Source organism: Phalacrocorax aristotelis, chromosome W (assembly GCF_949628215.1).
Source record: "Phalacrocorax aristotelis chromosome W, bGulAri2.1, whole genome shotgun sequence".
In the NCBI taxonomy this organism is placed as follows: domain Eukaryota; kingdom Metazoa; phylum Chordata; class Aves; order Suliformes; family Phalacrocoracidae; genus Phalacrocorax; species Phalacrocorax aristotelis.
Window position 1 is genome coordinate 22,524,265 of NC_134310.1, and position 21,580 is coordinate 22,545,844.

The 21,580-nt window shown below is 46.4% G+C and overlaps 1 long non-coding RNA gene across 1 annotated transcript; it reads left to right on the plus strand.

Moving 5' to 3' along the window:
• Positions 1 to 1,850: 1,850 nt before the first annotated feature.
• Positions 1,851 to 21,111, plus strand: LOC142049896 (uncharacterized). Its single transcript, XR_012657854.1, has 3 exons — positions 1,851 to 1,937; positions 17,723 to 17,786; positions 17,871 to 21,111. It is a non-coding gene; the product is annotated as an uncharacterized LOC142049896 (long non-coding RNA).
• The last annotated feature ends 469 nt before the right edge of the window (positions 21,112 to 21,580 follow it).

Consider the following 21,580-nt stretch of genomic DNA (forward strand, 5'->3'; position numbering starts at 1 on the left):
TCAGTTGTGTTGGCTGTGCCCCCTCCCCTCTCGGCTTCTTGTGCACCTGGCAGAGCATGGGAAGCTGGAAAAGTCTTTGACTGGTATAAGCACTACTTAGCAACAACTAAACCATCAGTGTGTTATCAATATTATTCTCATACTAAGTCCAAAACACAGCACTATGCCAGCTACAGTGAAAAAAATTAACTCTATCCCAGCTAAAACCATGACACTCACTCACTTTGAAAACATGGGGGAGTCTTAAAAAAAACAATAATAAAAAAGCCTGAAAACTACTAAAGGACATTTTTGATTGACCTAAAGTTATTTTTAGGCCTGTCTTATGTATAAGTGGAAAAAAAATCACACCTGGTTACTTGTAGACCTCAAACTCTGAATGGACCTGTCAGGATAAATTTCATAAGCAGAAAAAGACCCATTGCTTTGAGTAGTCACCTTGTAGGACGTTAGTGCATAAATCATTGTGGATCAGGTTGGCATCAAAGGTTTTCTTACCTATGGTTTTGTCTTCTAGATCTAGAACATTTTTCTTTTTTAAAAAAATCTCCCCCTGACTCTCCTGTGTGTCAGGGAGTTCATGCAATGCAAGTGGATAATCTGAAAAAGGAAATTTCCTTCTCTCTGTTATTTTCACTTTAAAAATACTATGGCATTCATAAAGCTGGTTTGGTTCTGGCAGTGGACCTGAGATGAGTTTCCTATTTGTTTCTAACAATCTGTACATAACCTTGACTGCATGAGACAGGCAGATGTTTTATAATGAAGGCCATGAGCCTGTTATTTTTATATAAATAGCATATTGAGTTAAATATGTATATAAGTCTTTCTAGGTTCATGGTATGAATCAATGTTATGCACAATTATTGGGTGATTTCTAAGTTAATGTGAAAGAAAAAAATGTATCTTGCAAGGCCCCCAATAAAACACTGGTAACACTTTATATGATTCAAAAATGCAAACAAATCATTAAAAATAACCATTTACAATTTTTTTAATTGCTTAAATCAGACCAGTTTCCTTATGTGTTTTAGCTTCTCAGCTGCCTTTCTGAGCTTTACATAGAAGACATCTATCTATCTATCTATCTATCCATCCATCCATCCATCCATCCATCTATCCATCTATATACACACATATAAACTCTTAGACATACAGTAGTTAGCAATTCATTGTATCCCACTACAACGTAAGCGATATTCCAAGCGATATTCCAAGACAGTTGAAAACGGGTGAAATGTGAATGTATTTCAATCCTCCCCTTTTTTTTGCTCAAGAATTATAAATCCAACTGTTTGAACAATTGGCCCCAATATAGAAATAACAGTGATTTTTAAACTTGCCCTTTTATTTTGTAAATCCCTCAAACGTGGTATCAAGTTTCAACACTGTTGTGTGAACAATGGCAGGCAAGAATCAAAATTCAGGGCCAAGGGATTGGAAACCAAGTGCAAAACTCATTTTAGAAAACATAAACCCCCCTCTTTTGGTTGATTTTCCATGGGTTTAGGATATTTATACCCCCAGCATCCCCAAACCATTTATCTTGCACATTATTCTGATAACTGAGTTCTGTTATCCCTATCTCAGCATCTTCTTGATACTGACAAAGACAGTGCCATGCTCACTACTGTCCAAAAACAAAAGAAAAAGATTTTGTCTCCAATTTCTCAACCAGGACAATTAGAAGAAAATCTTGGTAGCTTAGCAACATTGTATCACAGTGTGGGAGATGACCACATGAGAGGCTCAGGTTCAGGTCCACACTTTCTTACTTATCAGATCTTTCCACAGCCACCTTCCCCCTACAGAGCCAGTGACTAAACATTTCTCTGTAATCAGACAGCATACAAAAGTTGTAGGGCTCAATGATGCAGTGCTTGCTGGCACACCAGTAGAAGACCAGGACCTGCCCTTTGCTCAGGCTGCTCAGACATGTGAGTCTTTTTGAAAACCTTTGTATGCTTGCCTCCTGTAGCTCTTTCAACATCCATCAGTTTGTTACTGCTCTTACAGTTGTGGTTATATTTCATAGTCTTTCCTGAGCAAACAAGTAACTCTGATCTCTTAAGCTCACGAAATTCTTTCCCTCATAAATAACTTCAAAGAAACCAATTACTAATAAGCATCAAAACCTATCCTGGATTCTCATGTGCATTGCTGATCTATGATGGTGTGGATTTCAATCACAGTTTTCATACATATATATATAGCCTTGAATATATGTACTTATATATATTTAAAGCTTTAGAAACTAATATAGAAGCAGTATCATGAATAAAAAGCACAACACATTAGCAGAAATATAACATCAGTCAATGAAGCACAGGACTGGCAGGAGGTAATTTAAAGATACATAATTTAGGATGGGGAGTGAATGGAAATACTGGATCTGCTTGGGAATTCCAGGTATAAAGAATTGTTTAATCTAGCTAGGAAAGTAATAAAAAGGAATTGATAACTAGAAGTTGAATTCAGAGAAAAGATCATGTTGCCATGAAGATATATGTGGTTCATAGTGATTAATCATTCCAGAAACTTAATAGGAAGATTGGTAAAACTCACCATCCCATTACATTTTTCAGGTTGGAGACTGGATGACTTCTAGAAGATATGCTTTAGCCAAGCAAAAGTAATTGGGTTTGGGACAAGAGCAGACATGAAATGAGTTAAGAACTGCCTAACTGCCAGATCTCTGAAAGTAATTTTCAGTGCAGAATTATTGTCAAAGAGGAGTGTTACTAGAGTTTTCCCTTCCAGTGATCTGGAAGCAAATATAAAACTACTGATGACATTTTTAGATAACAGTATGGTTGGTGAAATAGCAAAGAACGAGAGTCCAAGGCAGCCTGATGCAACAACAAACAACAAACTGCACTGCCTGGCTTGAGCAAACAAAATGCATTTTAATGCAATAAGATGCTTCTTGCAAACACAGACAAAAACCTGGACAAGCACTGCAGTGCCGGTTTCGAGTTGCACCCTCAAATCTGGAAGTGCTGATGTGATCCTTGGCTCTGCAGCCAGGTCACTTGTGGCGTATGGCGATAGTAAGGTTGAACTCAAGAGGCTGTTGATGGGTCTGACAGCCACATTCTAAAACATATGGTGACAAAATTGGAGAGGGTACAGAAAAGAGCCATAAAAAATAATTGAGGGCTGGAGAAAATTATTTTCAGGGCAAGCGTTGAAGAATTATGTTTAGCTATCAGAAATAGATTTGATTCCGGGGGAAAATGCCTTGTGAGTGAGGAAATTACATGATACCAAGGGACTGGAGTTAGGTACCTAATTTCTCAAAGGATCAGGGCTGGGACCATTCCTCCCTTCAGCATTTCCTATATAACAGTTTAAGTGACCCCTACCCACTGTAAATCCAACTAATTTTTAACTCTGTCCACATATTGTAATTGAAAGACCTCAGTTAAAGCTTGGGGTCCACTTTGGGGCTAGGTGTTATATTGCCCTGGTGCAATTCTGGATTTGGACTGGGATTCCTTTCTGGGAACAAAGTTTAACTGAATAAAATAAAATTATTCTTTAGCCTAAGCCAAGCTGAAGCACTAATGACCCTGACAGGCTGGAGACAGACTAGATGGCCTAGATGGTCCTTTCTGACTTCATAATCTTTGAAAAAGAATTTGCAGAAGAATCAAATCTCTTGAGCTTTGACTGACAGTGATGTATACACAGTGCAGTTCCGATGAAAGGTGCCGTATAGTACCAAGCAAAATCTTACTACTCCTTGTTGAAAGTAGCCATCCAATGGCTGAAGAAACACTGCCATAAGGTGAGGACAAATCATGACTTTTCCTAAGAAATTGTTGAATCACTAAAACTGGAGGGCTTTGCTTTGACTGAGTTTGTCTCAGAAAATTTCTCCAGCCCAAGATGGACTTCTTGGCATAGAAAGGGACAGAGCCTCACCTTCATGGTAAAATCCCACTGGTGATGTGTGATATCATCACTTCCATTTGCAACCTGTCCAAATCAGAGCAGATACCTGAACCTCATCTTCCAGATCAGTGCTCCAAGTATGACACAGTTGGCTGTTCTTGGATAGGTCTACCATTGTATTTTATTGGGCTGCTCTGTTAGGCACAGATAACATTAATTGGATCAGAAATACTTGATTTCTCTTGTCCAAGTATGTTCTTAGTCCCATGGAGAGAAGTTATTTGGAGAAAAAAAATGAGCATGCTCACATGCTATTAGTAACGTGCAAAATCCTTCAGATGGCAATGGATAATATGGACGCATGAAACTTTTGACAATGGAAACATGAGGAACAAGGTGTATCATATTTCAGCATGAAGCTCTATCTGAATAATAGCTTGTAAAAATACTTCGGGGTGTTTGGCATTGTGTGTGTGAATGAATTTCTGCCAGCCCATGAACAGTAAGAATGAGACCCCCACAAGGCCAGGGTGCAGTATTCAGCAAGAATCACTGTTGGTATTAAGCCTCTGTCATCTGTGTTGGGTCTCATCTAAGGGACAGCACCTTTCCCAGCCAGGCAGTTGATGGCATCAGGTTGGTCAATGTGCTTGTGGGATACTTGAGCCTCTACCATGGTAAGCAGTAGCGCACCCAGTAGAAAGCAGATTATATTTATCAGCACCAGATCTACAGCAGAGCCTCAGGATACCTAATTCTGCCTTTTCTCCCTTTTCCCTGTTCATTGTCATTCCCTGACACCCCTGTGGTGATAGCCAGCCTTGACATCAGGTGGTGCATAGAATCCCTCGAGTCACAGGGAGCAGCATCAGGCATCAGCCCAAGCAAGCCTCGCTCCCCAACCCGAGGGAAAACCAGGCAAGAAACACTAGGTCTACAAAACCGATGGCAGATTGATTCCCCATGCTCTGGGGAATGCGCAGCACAACTTTTTAATTCACACTTCAGTCATTTATCAATGTTTCCTTATCACAGAGTTTCTTTATCAGCAAGGTAAATTTGGAAAAAAATCAAAACTATGTGGGTGCCTGGGGCTGACACGGGTGAGTTTTGCCACACGGCTATAGTACTCCTTTGCTTCTTGCACCACAGCATCTTTTTCTGCCCTCGTCCCCATCAACCTCTTCCTTTTTTTTAAGTTTTCGATGGTTTTGCTTGAATAGCCATGAAACATTGCCCCCTGCCGGCAGGTCCCACACCTGGCTGCGAGCGCAGGGATGTCCGTGCGTCTGTCTGCAACGGCTCTTGCAGCGCTTAGGCTAGGGAGAGGACTGAAAGCGTAAAGATTTGCAGCTCGATAGTTAGATTTTGGAAAAGAAAGGAGAGGAAAGTCAGAAAGAAACCATCAGCACCAAAAGCATTGCTTGTGTCCATAGAATTTAATACACAAATACGGTTTCATGGTTTTTTTTCTTTTTTTGTGTGTTTTGCTTTAAAATATTAACTGACAAAGTGTTTCTTGCTTCAGCTGCAGAACATTGTGCTCATGCAGTGTTGCTGTACGCTTCTGTGGGAGAACTTATCTTGGGCCGCATATCTCCGGGACACAGGGCTCTACCCACCCTGGGGACAGTGATGCACAGACATCAATATGATGGATACAAAAGGTCCGTTTATTTAACTGCGTCACACGTTTATATAGCTCTTGCGCTTCCTGCTCCTGCCACTCCTATGGGGAGGAGTCTATCTTTCCGTCACATCCCGTGATCTTCCGGTCGCCGATCCCTGTCTATTTCCCTACATCTCCCCCTCCCCATGCCGTTAAAAGTTCTACAAAGCTACTTGCATAAGCGGATACATATTGCGGTCAGGCCTATGTTCATGTAAATCTTGCAGGCGCTCCCTGATTTGTCTTATAACACAGCATAACAATGGCAGCCCACAAGTAACCATGGTTACTACACACAACAAGAACCCCCCAATTATTACTATCCAATTCCAGTTCATATCCCTCTTTTGCCGCCCTCTCCCAGTGGCGCTCTCGTTGCGATATTGCTTGCGATCTTGTCAAGGAGCTCATTTCTTTTCCCAATGGTACGGCTAGCATGAGGATCCATGTCAGCAGACCCTGCAAAGAGACAACTCAGAGAGGGATTATTCATTGTACATCCTTGCACAGTTCTGCTTTCACACACTTTGCAGGCACCCATTCTATGCGCCCTTTGTTCTCAACCGTGGCGTAGCCCCTCCCCAGGCATCTCAGTTTCCATCCTCTCTCCCATTGCTCACTGCCTGGGAACCTTACTCGTACCTGCAGATAGCGCTCGCCTGCTTGAGCTTTGCCAAAGTGCTTCTCCACTGCCGTAACTTGCTCCTGCCCGCATATAAAATGATTAAGCAAATATAGCGCATGCATTAAAATAGTTTGCTGAGCTGCTATGGGTATAGCTCCCTTATACCCCTCCCCCTCCCCAAGCTGCATTATCTTTGCTTTCAAGGTGCGATGAGCGCGTTCAACAATTGCCTGCCCCGTGCTATTGTAAGCAATGCTGTGTTTTAATACAATATTCCAAGCTTTGCACCATTCCTCAGTACTTTGAGCCCGAAAGCATGGTCCATTATCTGTTTTTATTTCGGTGGGCTTTCCAAGCCACGCCATCACCGAGGTCCAATGCGCAGCCAACTGCGCTGCGGTCTGCTTCCGATGTTGAGTAGCCATGATGACTCCACTATATGTATCAATTGTAATTGCCGGGTGCCGTCTGGGGGCCAACTGTGGACATTCAGTAAAGTCAGTCTGCCAGATAGCATTTGCTTCCAGTCCTCGAGGGTTGACTCCTGCCTCCCACAATGGCGAGTGCTGACAGTAAGGACAGGTGGCTACTACTTCTCTTGCTGCTCTTATTGGGATGCCACACTCCTTTGCCAAGGCTTTAGCACCTAGGTGCAGTTGGTCATGCAGTTTCTTTGCCTCCGTCAATGTCCAGACTCCCACGGCTGCCTCATCAGCCATGCGATTCCCCTCAATCAGTGGTCCGGGCCCCGTCTGATGACTGTGAATGTGAATTACTGTCACAGTTGCTCCTTGCTGCGATAAAGCAACCTCTAGCATCAAGGCAATTTCCGTGTGTGGTACACCCTCTTGTTTCATGGACGTGACGAATTTATACATGTATAGAGAGTCCGTGCACACATTTAAATGCCAATCTCTATCCTTTCACAGGTCCATCTCTAGTGCTTTCGCTTCTAGCCACTGCACACTTCTACCCTGCTCCTCATACGTCTGGCACATCCAACTATTCTCTTGTTTCCACACTACCGCCGCTCTGTTCGTCTTCGAGGAAGCGTCTGTGAAATATGTTGGTCCTGGGTGAGGGGTATCCAAAACTCTACTATCCACACTTAAATCCACCACTTTGGCTGTCTCGGCCCACCTCTGTACCGTGCCCGTGACAATTTTTCCTGGGTACGAGTATACCGCCAATTGTACATCCTCTTCACTCTCTACCACCTTCTGCCATTTCTCCCCATTCCACGGCACCGTCAGCTTATCTGGCTCCTTCCCAAAGATTCCCTTGCTTTCCCGTCGCAGACGCCAAATCATTCCCCCGGCTACCTTGACTTCTGTGGAGAATGCATCCTTGGGAACCTTCTGATATACCCATCGCAGTGGTTTTTCTTCCCCCGCCCGTAATTTGATATAGTAGTCCTAATCCTCCACCAGCGGTTAGAATCCAACCTGCGATTAATTCCTCCTGAGGGTCCCACCGCCATATTCCTTCCTTTTGCATTCGACGTTCTATCATTTGCAACTGCTGGACTGCCTCGGCGTCTAAACTCCTGGGCTCCCATGGGTCGGTCCCTTTCAGCAACACATAGAAAGGTTGCATCTCCTCACCGGTGACGCGCACGAATGTCCACAACCACTGCAGTGCTCCTACCAGCTTCTGTACATCGTGTAAATTTTTAACCTTAGGTGTAAGTTTAATGGGCTGAGCTTGTATGCAATCCCCTTCTATTCTAGCACCCAGAAATCCACACACTGGTCCTCATTGTACCTTTGCCTCAGCTATCTTGAGGCCTTGTCCCTCAAGGACCCTTTGGGTGTCTGAAAAGACTTGTTCACATAACCCCTCGGTGGGCGCAGCTATGAGGACATCATCCATGTAGTGGATCATGTAGATTCTCTCCCGATACTGTCAACTTACTTGCTGCAATGCGGAAGCCACATACCTCTGGCAGATCGCTGGAGAGTTTTTCATCCCCTGCGGAAGTACTGTCTACTGCCATCTACTACCTGGTTCTGCACGGTTCACCGCGGGCAGAGTAAAGGCAAATCTCTTTCTATCATCTGGATGTAGCGGAATACTGAAGAAGCAGTCTTTGATATCTAAAACAATGACTCGCCATCCTTTCGGGACAGCACTCAGATCTGGTAGGCCGGGTTGGAGAGGCCCCATGTCCTCCATTTGCTGATTTACTGCTCTAAGGTCATGCAGCATCCTCCATTGGTTTTTATCTTTCTTTTCCATAGCAAATATAGGGGTGTTCCAGGGGCTCATCGAGGGTTCTAGGTGCCCCGCTTCGTGCTCTCGTCTTACTCTAGCTCTTACAGCCTCTATTTTTTTCTGTTGTCAGGGGCCACTGCTCCACCCAGACGGGCTGTTCGGTTTTCCACACCAACTTGTGCTGACGAAGCCCCTCTGAGGCAGTGGCCCCTATGCTAAATTTTTCAACCCGAGCCCCATCTGGGCAACGGCGTCCCGCCCCAACAAGGGGCTTGCTACCCCATCTGCTACTAGTATGGTCACTACGGCCGTGAGGAGCTTCCCTGCCTCCTCGTCCAGGACTTCGAGTTTTACAGGGCAAGTACTAGTCCTCGTCTGTTGTTCTCCTCCCACCCCTATTATACTTTTTCCCATGGCGAGGGGCAAAGTTGGTGGCCACCGTTCGAGTGGCATCACTGTGACATCTGCCCCGGTATCCACTAACATTCCCAGGCATATCCGTGCCGGGCAACTCGGCTCTTACGGGGTAATCATCACCGCCGCCATGGGTCTCTTGTTACAGCCTATGACCAAGGCCACATAGGGGCTGTAACCTGAAAGGCTTGCTGGTTCTGCTCCCCTGCCTGAAGGATCACTCCCCCTTGGCCTGCTACGGTGGGCCAAGCTCCTGGCGCTGGCACTATGATGGGGGCCATTTGACTCACAGGAGGCGCGAATCCCCCTCGCTTTGCCCTCCTTTGGCCGTTTCCCGGCTTTGTGGCTGGACAATCTCTTGCCAGGTGTCCTGGCTTCCCACACACCCAGCACCTCCCTACTGGGTGCGCTCCTCCTCCATTATGTCCTCCCCTTTCCCCTAGCGGGCACCCGGCTTTAAAGTGCCCTAGCTGTCCACACAAATGACATCTCGGCCTCGCCCCCGCCACTTGCACCAGCACCCTTTCTTTGCTTCCACAGTCAGGGTTCTGGCAGATGTGCGCTCCCACACCGCCATGCTGATTCAACGCCTCCTGGCGCAAGACATGCCTGATGGTTTGACCCAATGATGCCCCCGCCGCCAGGGTGCAGAGGACATCTTGTGTCTGCGGATTTGCTTGACTTCGGAGGCAATCCATAAGGACTGCATCCTTGGCCGCTGGCGGCAATTCTGATTCTCTGATAGCCTTCTGCAACCTGTCACAAAACACTGTAAATGGCTCTCCTAGTCCTCGCTGTATCTTTTGCCAAGGTCCTCCTTTTTTTTTTTTCTTTTCTTCTTTCTTTTTTGATACCTGCCCACTTCACTATACGCTCTACGGGAACTCTCCATCACCACTTGCAGCTCCCTGCCCCTCCTCCAGGAGCTATTCGGACAGTGAATATCCCGGGCATCTCTATCCTTACCCCATCGAGGCTACAATCTCTGGCTATCAGCCGCCAGTTAGGTAACTCGACTGACTGTCACTGGGGCGCCCCCTTCGTTAAGAGTCCTGTCTGCCGCCGAGTTACTTCCCCTAGTGCGCGCATAACCTGCTGCAGCTGCCGCAGCACGTCCTCCGCGGACCCCTCCGGAGCTGCAGCGCTCCGGCCCTCCCCTTTTGGCGGTCCCTCTCCTCCCTCCTTCTGACTGGTCCTCCGAGTCCCTGCTGCCTTATGCCTCTTTTTTGCACGCTGCAGGCAAGCTGCCCCCTCTTCCCACATGTGGGCATCGGTTTCTCCCCCAACTTCTGATTCGCTGCTACTCGAGCTTGATCTATACCCATCCTGTCCTCCCCTCCAGGCACCCCAATCCTCCTCCTCGTCCGACTCCCATCTCAAGGGTTGCCCCGGGAGCCAGTCTCGAGGGTCGGGCAGAGGGCGGCGCCGCTGCCGGCGCTGATCATCTTTCTCCTTCCGCTCCGTCACTCCCGCTGCGTCCGCTGCCACGTCACCCTCCCCGCGCGCAGGTACCCGCGCCTGTGCCAAATCGTCCCAGGGGTATGCAGGGGGGCATTCCAAAGGTCCTGCTGGCTCAACAGGGAACACCGCCGCTTCCCTATCCGCCTCTTCGGGAGCCTCAGACTGAGTAGCTGGCCAGGCTACTCCGTCCGAACTCCCCGCTTCTTCCCCATCCCCCGCGATGCTTGCCCCTGTCTGCGTCCCCACTGCCCATCCTGGGTCTATTTCCGGGCTACTGTTGACTGTGGCACCGTGCAGGCACAGCCGCGCCTGCCGCCACGTCTCCCGAGCTTTCAATAGCAATCGGTGTATTTTTCCCCAGAGCTGTATGTACTGGGGTTTTCCCATCATAGCCCTTTCGGCTAACTCCTCTTTAATTCTCGCCCAATTATCTTTATTAAATATGTCTGCGGGACTCCGTATGAGCCCCTGCGTAATCATCCATTGGATGGCCTTTGAGGTAGGCGCCTTCGAAATCGAAGTTCCATATTCCTTCCCCAATCCCTTCGGTACCTTTACGACTGTACCCATGGCGCGCCCGCCGTCCTGCGGCTCCCCGTCCCACCCCTGCGTGCCTCAAGCTATCTTTTCCCCCCGGCGAACTTGCCATGCCGCCCCGCCGATCACGTCGGGGTCACCACTTGTTGCTGTACGCTTCTACGGGAGAACTTATCTTGGGCCGCATATCTCCGGGACACAGGGCTCTACCCACCCTGGGGACAGTGATGCACAGACATCAATATGATGGATACAAAATGTCCGTTTATTTGGCTGCGTCACACGCTTATATAGCTCTTGCGCTTCCTGTTCCTGCCACTCCTATGGGGAGGAGTCTATCTTTCCGTCACAGCGCGTGATCTTCCGGTCGCCGATCCCTGTCTATTTCCCTACAGGGTTTTTTGGGGTTTTTTTGTTGTTTTGTTTTGGTTTTTTTTTCATTTCTGTTTCTTATGGGGCATTATTAGTGTTGACTCTGGAAGCATATCCTGCATGATGTCTGAGGGCAGGGAGATGTTTGGCCGTTCTTAACTTGGAACAGCTGCACTGGAATTGGCAGCTAATTGTCAAGACAAATCCTTTGAACTCATGGGCTTTATCCTCGAAACTGGCAGGAATCTGAATGAGCTCACAACCCCTGTGGGAAGAACACTTACAAAGCTTGGGTTGATGCCATAGAGGACCATAGATGTGATGACTGTGTTTTGTTAAAGACCCTACTAATCTCTCAGGAGCAATATTAGTGAGTAATATGAGTCAATGCTTTCGAGTAGTAGCCTTATTGTTTATATTTGGAATTACAGGAATTACAGCGGCTCTGTGGGCCTGAGTTGCTGGCTAAACCCTCACAGTAAAGAAGCTTTTTCTCATGTTCAGGTGGAACTTCCTGTGTTTCAACTTGTGCCCATTGCCCCTTGTCCTGTCATTAGCACCACTGAAAAGAGTACAGTCCAATCCTCTTGTCACCCACCCTCCCTTCAGATATTTATAAGTACTGACAAGGTCTCCCCTCAGTCTTCTCTTCTCCAGGCTGAACAAACCAGAGTGTCTCAGCCTTTCCTCATAAGGGAGATGCTCCAGTCCCCTGATCACCTTGGTAGCTCTCTGCTGGACTTGCTCAAGCAGTTCCCTGTCCTTCTTAAACTGGGGGGCCCAGAACCGGACACAGTACTCCAAATGTGGTCTCACTAAGGCAGAGTAGAGGGGGAGGATAACCTCCCTTAACTTGCTGGCCATACTCCTTTTAAGGCATCCCAGGATACCATTGGCCTTCTTGGCCACAAGGGCACATTGCTGGCTGTCGTGGTTTAGCCGGCAGCTCAGCCCCACACAGCCGCTCGCTCACTCCCCCACTGGTAGATGGGGGAGAGAATCAGAAGGGTAACGCTCGTGGGTTGGGATAAGAACAGTTTAATAATTAAAATTAAAAGAAACAACAATAGAAATGCAATGTAAAGGAGAACAACAAGAGGACAAAGCCCCAGGGGAGGGGGGAAGGGAGGGGAGAGGGGGGACGAACCGCCGAAACAAACCGCACACGACGCGGCCACTCACTGCCCGCTGACCCGACACCGTGCCTCTCCCAAGCCGCAACCTGCCCCCCCTTAACATATGGGGCTTTGTGTCACATGGTATGGAATGAACATGCCATTGGCCAGTCGGGGTCAGCCGCCCCCACCACGGCCCTGCCCCTCCCAACCCCCCCCCCCGCCACGCGGCAGAGTGCAGGAAGCTGGAAAGGTAGCCGACCCCCACAGTGAGGAGAATTAACCCCTTCTCAGCCAAAACCAGCACACTGGCTCATGATCAACTTGCTGTCCAACAGGACGCCACAGTCCTCCGCACTGCTACTTTCTAAAAGGTCAGCCCCCGACCTGTACTGCTTCATGGGGTTGTTCCTCCCCAGGTGCAGGACCTTGCACTTGCTCTTGTTGAATTTCATCAGGTTCTCCTCGGCCCAGCTCTCCAGCCTGTCCAGGTCTTGTTGGATGGTAGCACAGCCTTCCAGCATATCATCCATTCCTCCCAGTTTGGTATCATTGGCAAACTTGCTTCATCCAGGTCATTGATGACTATGTTGAACAAGACTGGACCCTGTACAGACCCCTGGGGAACACCACTATTTACAGGCCTCCAACCAGACTCTGCCCCACTGATCATGACTCTCTGAGCTCTGTTGTTGAGCCAGTTCTCAATCCACCTCACTGTCCACTCATCTAACACACACTTCCTTATATTGTCCATGAGGATGCTATGGGAGACAGTGTCAAATGCCTTACTGAAGTCAAGGTAAACAACACTGGTCTCCCTTCATCTACCCAGCCAGTCACACCATCATAGAAGGCTATCAGGTTGGTCAATCATGGTCTCCCCTTGGTGAATCCATGTTGACTACTTCTGATAACCTTCTTGTCCTCTACATGCCTGGAGATGACCTCCAGGATGAACTGCTCCATCACCTTTCTGGGAATGGAGGTGAGGCTGACTGGCCTATAGTTTCCCAGGTCCTCCTTCTTGCCCTTTTTGAAGATTGGAGTGACATTTGCTTTCCTCCAGTCCTCGGGCACCTCTCCTGTCCTCCATGAAATTTCAAAGATGATGGAGAGTGGCTCAGCAAGAACATCCGCCAGCTCCCTCAGCACTCGCGGGTGCATCCCATCGGGGCCCATGATTTTGAGAGGATCCAGTTTGCCTAGGTGATCTCTAACCCAATCCTCCTCAACCAAGGGAAGTCCTCCTTTTTCCAGATTTTCTCTCTCTCCTCTAGGGGCCGGGATGCTTGAGGGCCAGCCTTAGCAGTAAAGACTGAAGCAAAGAAGGCATTCAGGAACTCTGCCTCCTTTGAATCCTGTGTCACCAGGGCCCCTACCTTGTTCAGCAGTGGGCCCACAGTTTCCCCAGTCTTCCTTTTAGTAATGATGTATTTAAAGAAGCCCTTCCTGTTATCTTTTACATGCATTGCCAGATTTAATTCCAAGTGGGCCTTGGCCTTCCTCGTCGCATCTCTGCACACCCTGACAACATTCCTATATTCCTCCCAAGTGGCCAGTCCCTTTTCCCACATACTGTGAACCTCCCTCTTCCATTTGACTTTTCCTAGAAGCTCTTTGGTCATCCATGCAGGTCTCCTGGCTCCTCTGCCTGACTTCTTCCTTTTGGGGATGCACTGATCTTGAGCTCAGAGGAAGTGGTCCTTGAATACTGTCCAGCTCTCTTGGACCCCCTTGCCTTCCAGAGCCCTAGCCCATGCGATTCCTCCAAGCAGGTCTTTGAAGAGGCCAAAGTTGGCCCTCTTGAAGTCCAAGGTTGTAACCCAAATCGTAGCCCTGCTTCTACCTCACAGTATCCTAAACTCCACCATCTCATGGTCACTGCAGCCAAGGCTACCCCCAACTCTCACATCCTCAACCAGTCCTTCCTTGTTTGTTAGGATAAGGTCAAGCAGCACATCTTGCCTCATTGGCCCCTCCACCACCTCCATCAAAAAGTTATCCTCAGTGCTCTGCAGGAACCTTCTGGATCGTGCATGGCTCGCTGTGTTGCTTTTCCAGCAAATACGAGGGTGGTTGAAGTCCCCCATGAGGACCAGGGCCTGCGATTGTGAGGCTACTTCCAGCTGTCTGTAGAAGGCTTCATCAACTTCCTCTTCCTGATCAGGTGGCCTGTAGCAAATGCCCACAACAGTGTCACCCATATTTGGCTGTCCCTTAATTTTTACCCCCAAGCTCTCAACTTGTTCTTCCACTCCAAGGCAGAACTCAATACATTCCAGTTGCTCCCTCACATAAAGAGCAACTCCCCCACCTCTCCTTGCTGGTCTGTCTTTCCTGAAAAGCCTGTAGCCATCCATGACCACATTCCAGTCATGTGAGCTATCCCACCATGTCTCTGTGACTGCAATGAGATCATGGACCTGCAACCGCACACAGACCTCTAGTTCCTCCTGTTTATTCCCCATGCTGCGCGAATTGGTGTACAGGCATTTCAGAAAGGTGCTTGAGCACACAGGTTTCCCTGGACGGGTGCACGAGGACCCACTACGGATATGCAAACCCTTGGGGTGGTTGGTCTCCTGGTTGCCATCGCATGAGGCCACCACGGCACCTTTATCACTGCTCAGGTTGTCTTGTCTTATTCCCCCATTGTGTGTGATGGCATTAGCATTGTCAGTTCATTTTTGTTTTCACCCCTGGTTTCTAATGAAGCTGAACACTAGAGAAACTTGGAAGCCATCCAAATTCAGGTCTCAAGCTAAACACATCTAGTGTTGATTGAAGAGTGTCTTATTAGAGTTTAGGTCAGTTTGGATGAATAATTTGTGACAAATCATCTCATAAATTTTATCTCCTTTCTTTGTTCAGAAGTTACTTGTAAAGGGAGTCAAATTATTCCATCCAGGACCTAAGCCAAAGCTCTCTGTAGTTAATGGAAGGAAATCAATGCATTCTGGATTAAGACACAGAATATATTCTATTGAATAATGTTGGTCTTGTAATTTATTCACAAAAACTCATTGCTAAGATCATCCATTCTCAGAGAAGTTGTGCTTTAATACGTATCTCTAATGCATGTTTTAGTTCTGTCCCCACATATCAGAATGGTGTGACTTTTTTGTCTACATTTCCTTTACAGAGACAGTACCTCCTGGAATTTTCTGTATCTTGTGAATATTTTAAATCTTTTACTTTAAAGGTATTGTTTTAGAAAGTATTTTTGCCAGTTAACACTTGTAGGTAGGAAACCTAGACTGTGAATCTCTGAAGTCAGCTACTTTAACCTCCAAATGGATAATGACCTCTCATTTTCAGTTAATATTATCGTCAAGGATTACAGTCAGTGGCTTTTCCACATCTTTTTTTTCTTTCCTCCTCATTTTACTCTTTTCCCTCAGTGATGCTATTTACTTGCCTATGTACTAGCCTCTTCTTCCAACAGCTCAACTAACTCTAAGGACGGTTAGTCAGTCATCAGGCTATGCAGAGATGGATTCTCTTGGAGGTTCGCTGTCTTACTGCTTTGTTAATCACAGTAGCTGGATCCAACTTATGAGTTATCTGCTTGTGAGGGCATGGGACAGTGTGGCATTGCTAAATGAAAGGGAAAATTTATTGTTTGAACCTACCCCTGCTGGTAGTCCAGCTACCATCTGTGCATGGCACTGGGGCAATTCTCAAGGTAAGACTCACCTCTATTGCTAACAGAAGAGCCCCAGCAAGCAGCACCCATGCTCACCAAGAAGTACAGTACACCACCGGCTGACTTCATTACTTATTCTGCAGGTTATCTGTATGGCTAGGAGATGGATGAGAGGCAGAGCTTGGAGTACTTAGAGACCATTTCAGAGGCTACTCTCAGAGCAGAAAATTATTATCCTTCATCCCTGTGGAACCTGAAGACCTAGTGCCTGGCAATACACTTGCTGGGATGGAAAGTCAATCTGCAGCTCAGTTATTTGCAGTCTTCTCCCATCTTCTCAGAAAGTTTAAAGTGAAGAGTTTTGGGAGAAGGGATTTGACCTCTGTGTTTATAGGAATGTTTACTCTGTAGAAAAGGCAAGTTTTAATATGTAGTTAAAAGAACCAACAAGTGATTGTGAATGACTTAGCTAAAGGACATGAATATACATAGACAGGCTATTTAAAATTCTGTGCACTTTGTTGTGATTTAGACTACCTCTTTAATTACTTTTTATCACAGAATCACAGAATGGTAGGGGTTGGAAGGGACCTCTGGAGATCATCTTGTTTGCCCCCCCCGCTTGAGCAGGCACACCTAGAGCAGGGGACACAGGAACACATCCAGGTGGGTTTTGAATGTCTCCAGGGAAGGAGACTCCACAACATCCCTGGGCAGCCTGTTCCACTGCTCTGCCACCCTCACAGTAAAGTAGTTTTTTCTCATATTGAGGTGGAACTTCCTATGTTCCAGCTTGTGTCCATTGCCCCTTGTCCTGTCATTGGGCACTAATGAAAAGAGCCTAGTCCCATTGTCCTGATGTAACCAAAGTGATGAAATTAATCAACCAGGGATGTTGTTATATTATGGGAACATGGAGTGTACGAATCAGTGTATCTGTTGTTCTGTATTTTAGTCCCTAGGTAATCATTAATGTGAACAAAACAATAGACAATGTGCTTCTGTCAAAAAGGATGACAAAATGTGGTTTCGTGTAGTGGACTGAGAAAACTGGCCAGGACTGCCAAGATTAGGAGCCAAGTAGGTAAAAGGTAATTCCGGCAGGGGGAGATCGCGACCACCGACTCACGGACCACCGACCCAAGTAGTACCACCTACTTAAAAGAGAACAATGGGAGAAGATAACTGAGCCTGCGCAGTAATTTACATATGGAACGAGCAAGTTTATACCAATCAGTAGAAAAGACAATGAATATGTATTAATATGTCAATTTTTGATCTATAAATTGTATGGGAAAAGTGTGTAAGGTATGCATGTTAGGAGGAGCGATCCCCCGTGCATCCGGCGCCGTGAATAAAGAATGCCTGCTCTTTAATACTATATTGGTGTTAAAGAGTTGTTTCTGATTTTACCGCATTTTTCGGTAACACTGACACCCACCCTTTAGATATTTATAGGTATTAATGAAATCCCCCCTCAGTCTTCTCTTCTCCAGGCTAAACAAACCCAAGACTCTCAGCCTTTCCTCATATGGGAGATGCTTCAGTCCCCTGATAATCTTGGTAGCTCTCCGCTGGACTTGCTCAAGCAGTTCCCTGTCCTTCTTAAACTGGGGGGCCAAAACTGGAACAGTACTCCAAATGTGGTCTCACTAGGGCTGGCTGCTTAGAATTGCACATTGTTTACAGACCTATTTCTGTACATGTTTTGTCATATGATCTGTTTTTGAGGGAAACTAAATAACTTTTGTGTTCTCATTCTGTTACAGGCTCAGCATGAGAACAACTGCCTGTGAATGAAGAGTGCGTGGAGGAGTTCCTCCTAGGGCAGAGGTATATTCCCCTAGGAACCTCCTGGGTGTAATAAGCTATAATGCTCATTATATATAGTCAATGAAGGTGTCTCTGTAACTGCAGGCACACGAGCAGTGAATATTTGTCCAGTGAGGCTGCCTTGTGGTGCTCCCTATCCTGCTATCACCTAAACAAGGAAGAACCTGCAGCAAGAAGGTCATAAGGCTCCTTGAAAATGAGTGGAGGGCTGGCCTTGTGGGCTGCTCATATTCTCTGTTTGAACACAAACGTGTACATAGAGCAAAGAAGATACAAATTGCATCTCAGCGCAGGAAACCAAGTTTTCCCAAGTTCAGAGAAGAAACATGATTATTGGCATCTGCCAAGTCCATGTATAATATGGAGCAACTCGCTGTTTTAGTGAATTGAAGTAAAAAAAAAAAAAAGACCATGAGGGCTTATAATTTAAAACTTACAAGTCATTTGCACAGCTCAGGATTAGGACCACATGGAAAACTTAAGCTCTGGTTCTCTACTAAGTTCAGAATAATGATCATTACAGTATTAACAGTAGTCTTTTAGTGTAGTACTTAAAGCAAGAGTAACTAATGGACTAGGTGCTGGCTAAGCATCTAAGGGGACAGTCTCAATTCCAAAGACCTTTACAAGCTGGGACAGATAGTCAGAAGGACTGAAGAGGAAGCAAGATGCCAGCAGTGAAACTGGTTTAAGTAGATGCACAGTGCCCACATTGCTGAAGTGCTAGAAGACGTCCTCTGTGGATCAGAAGACCAGATCAGATATTCTTGGTCCCAAAGGCCATGATTCTTGTATCACCAGCAATCACCTCAGCAATTCCTTTCTAAGGTTGTGAGGGTCCCACTTAAAACAAAGATCTTTTCTGTCCATCCTTCTCCTGTTAGAGGGTACTCCTGAACTACTCATCTGTAGTTCTTGTTGTTTCCAGCTAAAATTTATATGTGGTCAGCTCATACACATTTCCTGTGTAACTGTTGTACTTTAAGTTCTCTTTCTTTGCTCCTTAGACACTGCAGTCATTTCCCTGCCACCTTTGTTTTCACTGGGCTGAGCAATCCCAAGAGATTTCATCTCTGCTCGTTCAGTAGTTCCTCTTTCTGAGAGCTCCTCCAGGCCTTTGCTAGTCCTGAAGCCCTCCTCTGCATCACTTTTGGACACGAATAACCTCCCTTGGTGATAACCAGAAGTACACCCCACTCCAGTCCAGGCTACACTGACATCTTAAATTTACTGTAATCCATAGCTTTTCTGGGATTCATCTCAGCTATTAGGAAAGCAGTCTCCACCATCCTTGAGCTACAGCATGTGCTCCATACATCAGAGAGGTGAGAAGAAAATGAAGGAATTTATATTAGAAGATACGCTAATAGGATGTCAAACAGTTCCACTTACTATAACCTTTACAGCTAATAACATATTATTAGTGAAACCCAGAAGAGAACTGAGGAGGCAAGAGGCAAAGCCTCCTCCTGACAGCCAGGTGAGTGGTGCAGTTGGGCATCTTCAAACTGAAAGAGGAAAGGATTCAGTGCTTCTTCCTTCTTTGCCTGTGTACCTGTGTGTGCATGTGCATGTGTGTCAATGATCTCTTTTTAGAGGCACTGACAAAACATGTTTGTTTTGCTCTACCTTATTTTGGTTTGCTGAGCATTGCGGATACTATCACTGTCGTGGTTTAGCCCCAGGCAGCAACTAAGCACCATGCAGCCACTCGCTCACTCCCCACACCCCAGTGGGATGGGGAAGAGAATTGGAAGAGCAAAAACAAGAAAACTTGTGGGTTGAGATAATGTGCTGGTTTTGGTCAACCCACAAGCTTTACCCTTCTGATTCTCTCCCCATCCCGCTGGTGGGGGAGTGAGTGAGTGTCTGTGTGGGGCTGAGTTGCCGCCTAAACCACAACAGATAAGAGCAGTTTAATAATTAAAATAAAATAGTAATAGCAATAATGGTAATGCGAATAATAAAGATTATAAAAATAATAAGAATAAGAATGATAATATAATGAAAAGGAAAATAACGAGAAAGAGAAATGAAACCCAGGGAAAAAAAAACAAGTGATGCAAAAGCTTACCAACTGCTGACCAACGCCACCAGTCCCTGAGTTGCTTCCCCCAGGCAACTCCCCCCAGTTAATATACTGGGCATGACATCATATGATATGGAATATCCCTTTATCCAGTTTGGATCTGCTCTTTTAGCTGTGCCCCCTCCCCTCACGTCTTATTGTGCACTTGGCAGAGCATGGGACGCTGGAAAAGTCCTTGACTAGTATAAGCACTACCTAGAAGCAACTAAAACATCAATGTGTTATCAATATTATTCTCACACTAAGTCCAAAACAGAGCCCTATACCAGCTACAGTGAAGAAAATTAACTCTATCCCAGCTAAAAACATGACAGTATCCACCCCTTATTCCATATCATTGATGTCATGCTCAGGTCCCATACTATCCAATAAAACCTCAAGAACCACCACCCCCATCCCATCCTTTGATAAAATACACAGGTATCATTTATGATTCCCTTAGTCTATGGACCACCCCTGTAAAATATCTGAAAAATACCCACAAATGTCAAAAAAATGTCGATTGAGTTCATTTAGACCATGACTTTGGCCTCAATCATAACGGTCTTTCAGGGATGGAGAGATGGTGTGTGTGGTGCTGGATTGTTGCAGGGTGAAGTCAGTCCTTGTTCCATCACTTTGCTTGGTTTCATCAAAGTTCATTCTTCATTAATTTGGGAGATTCCTAATATGATACAATTGATATGGCATATAGTAACCATACTAGTGATGACATATTATATAGCAATTAACAGCGTACCAGTCAGTTCATTGGCTGTTTTCACCCAAAATCAAATCCCCTTGAGGCACACACCGGACTCCTCCATCCTCCCGCATCACCCACCAAGTACACCCAGATCCTCAAGCAATTCCACGAATGGGTTTGCCTTTCCCTGTGGCAGGAAGAACCCAGACTCTTTTGCCCAGCATATTTTTTATATGCACTACAGGGACTCTAACCCCTTCCACAGTATGTAGGATTTGTGGCTGGGCAGGGCCAGCTTGATTGGCAGATCCCCTCGTGTTGACTAAACAGGGGGCTTTTGCTAAATGTGTATCCCAGTGCTTGAATGTTCCACCCCCCCCATTGCTCTCAGTGCAGTTTTTAACAGTCCTTTGTACCGTTCAATTTTCCCAGAGGCTGGTGCGTGATAGGGGATGTGATACACCCACTCAATACCATGGTCTTTGGCCCAGGTGTCTATGAGGTTATTTCGGAAATGAGTCCCGTTGTCTGACTCCATTCTCTCTGGGGTGCCATGTGTGTTGGTTTTGGCTGAGAAGGGGTTAATTCTCCTCACCGTGGGGGGGTCAGCTACCTTTCCAGCTTCCTGCACTCTGCTGCGTGGCGGGGGGGCTGGGAGGGGCACAGCCATGGTGGGGGTGGCTGACCCCGACTGGCCAATGGCATGTTCATTCCATACCATGTGACACCATGACCAGTATATTAAGGGGGGGCAGTTTGCGACTCGGGAGGGCACGGTGTTGGGTCGGCGGGCGGTGAGCAGCTGCGTCGCGTGCAGTTTGTTTAGGTAGGTCATTCCCCTCCCCCTTCCTTTCCACCCCCACCCCGGGGGTTTTGCGCCTCACGTTGTTCTCCTTTACATTGCAATTCTGTTGTTTTTTCTTTTAATTTTAATTATTAAACTGTTCTTATCCCAACCCACGAGCGTTACCCTTCTGATTCTCTCCCCCATCTACCAGTGGGGGAGTGAGCGAGCGACTG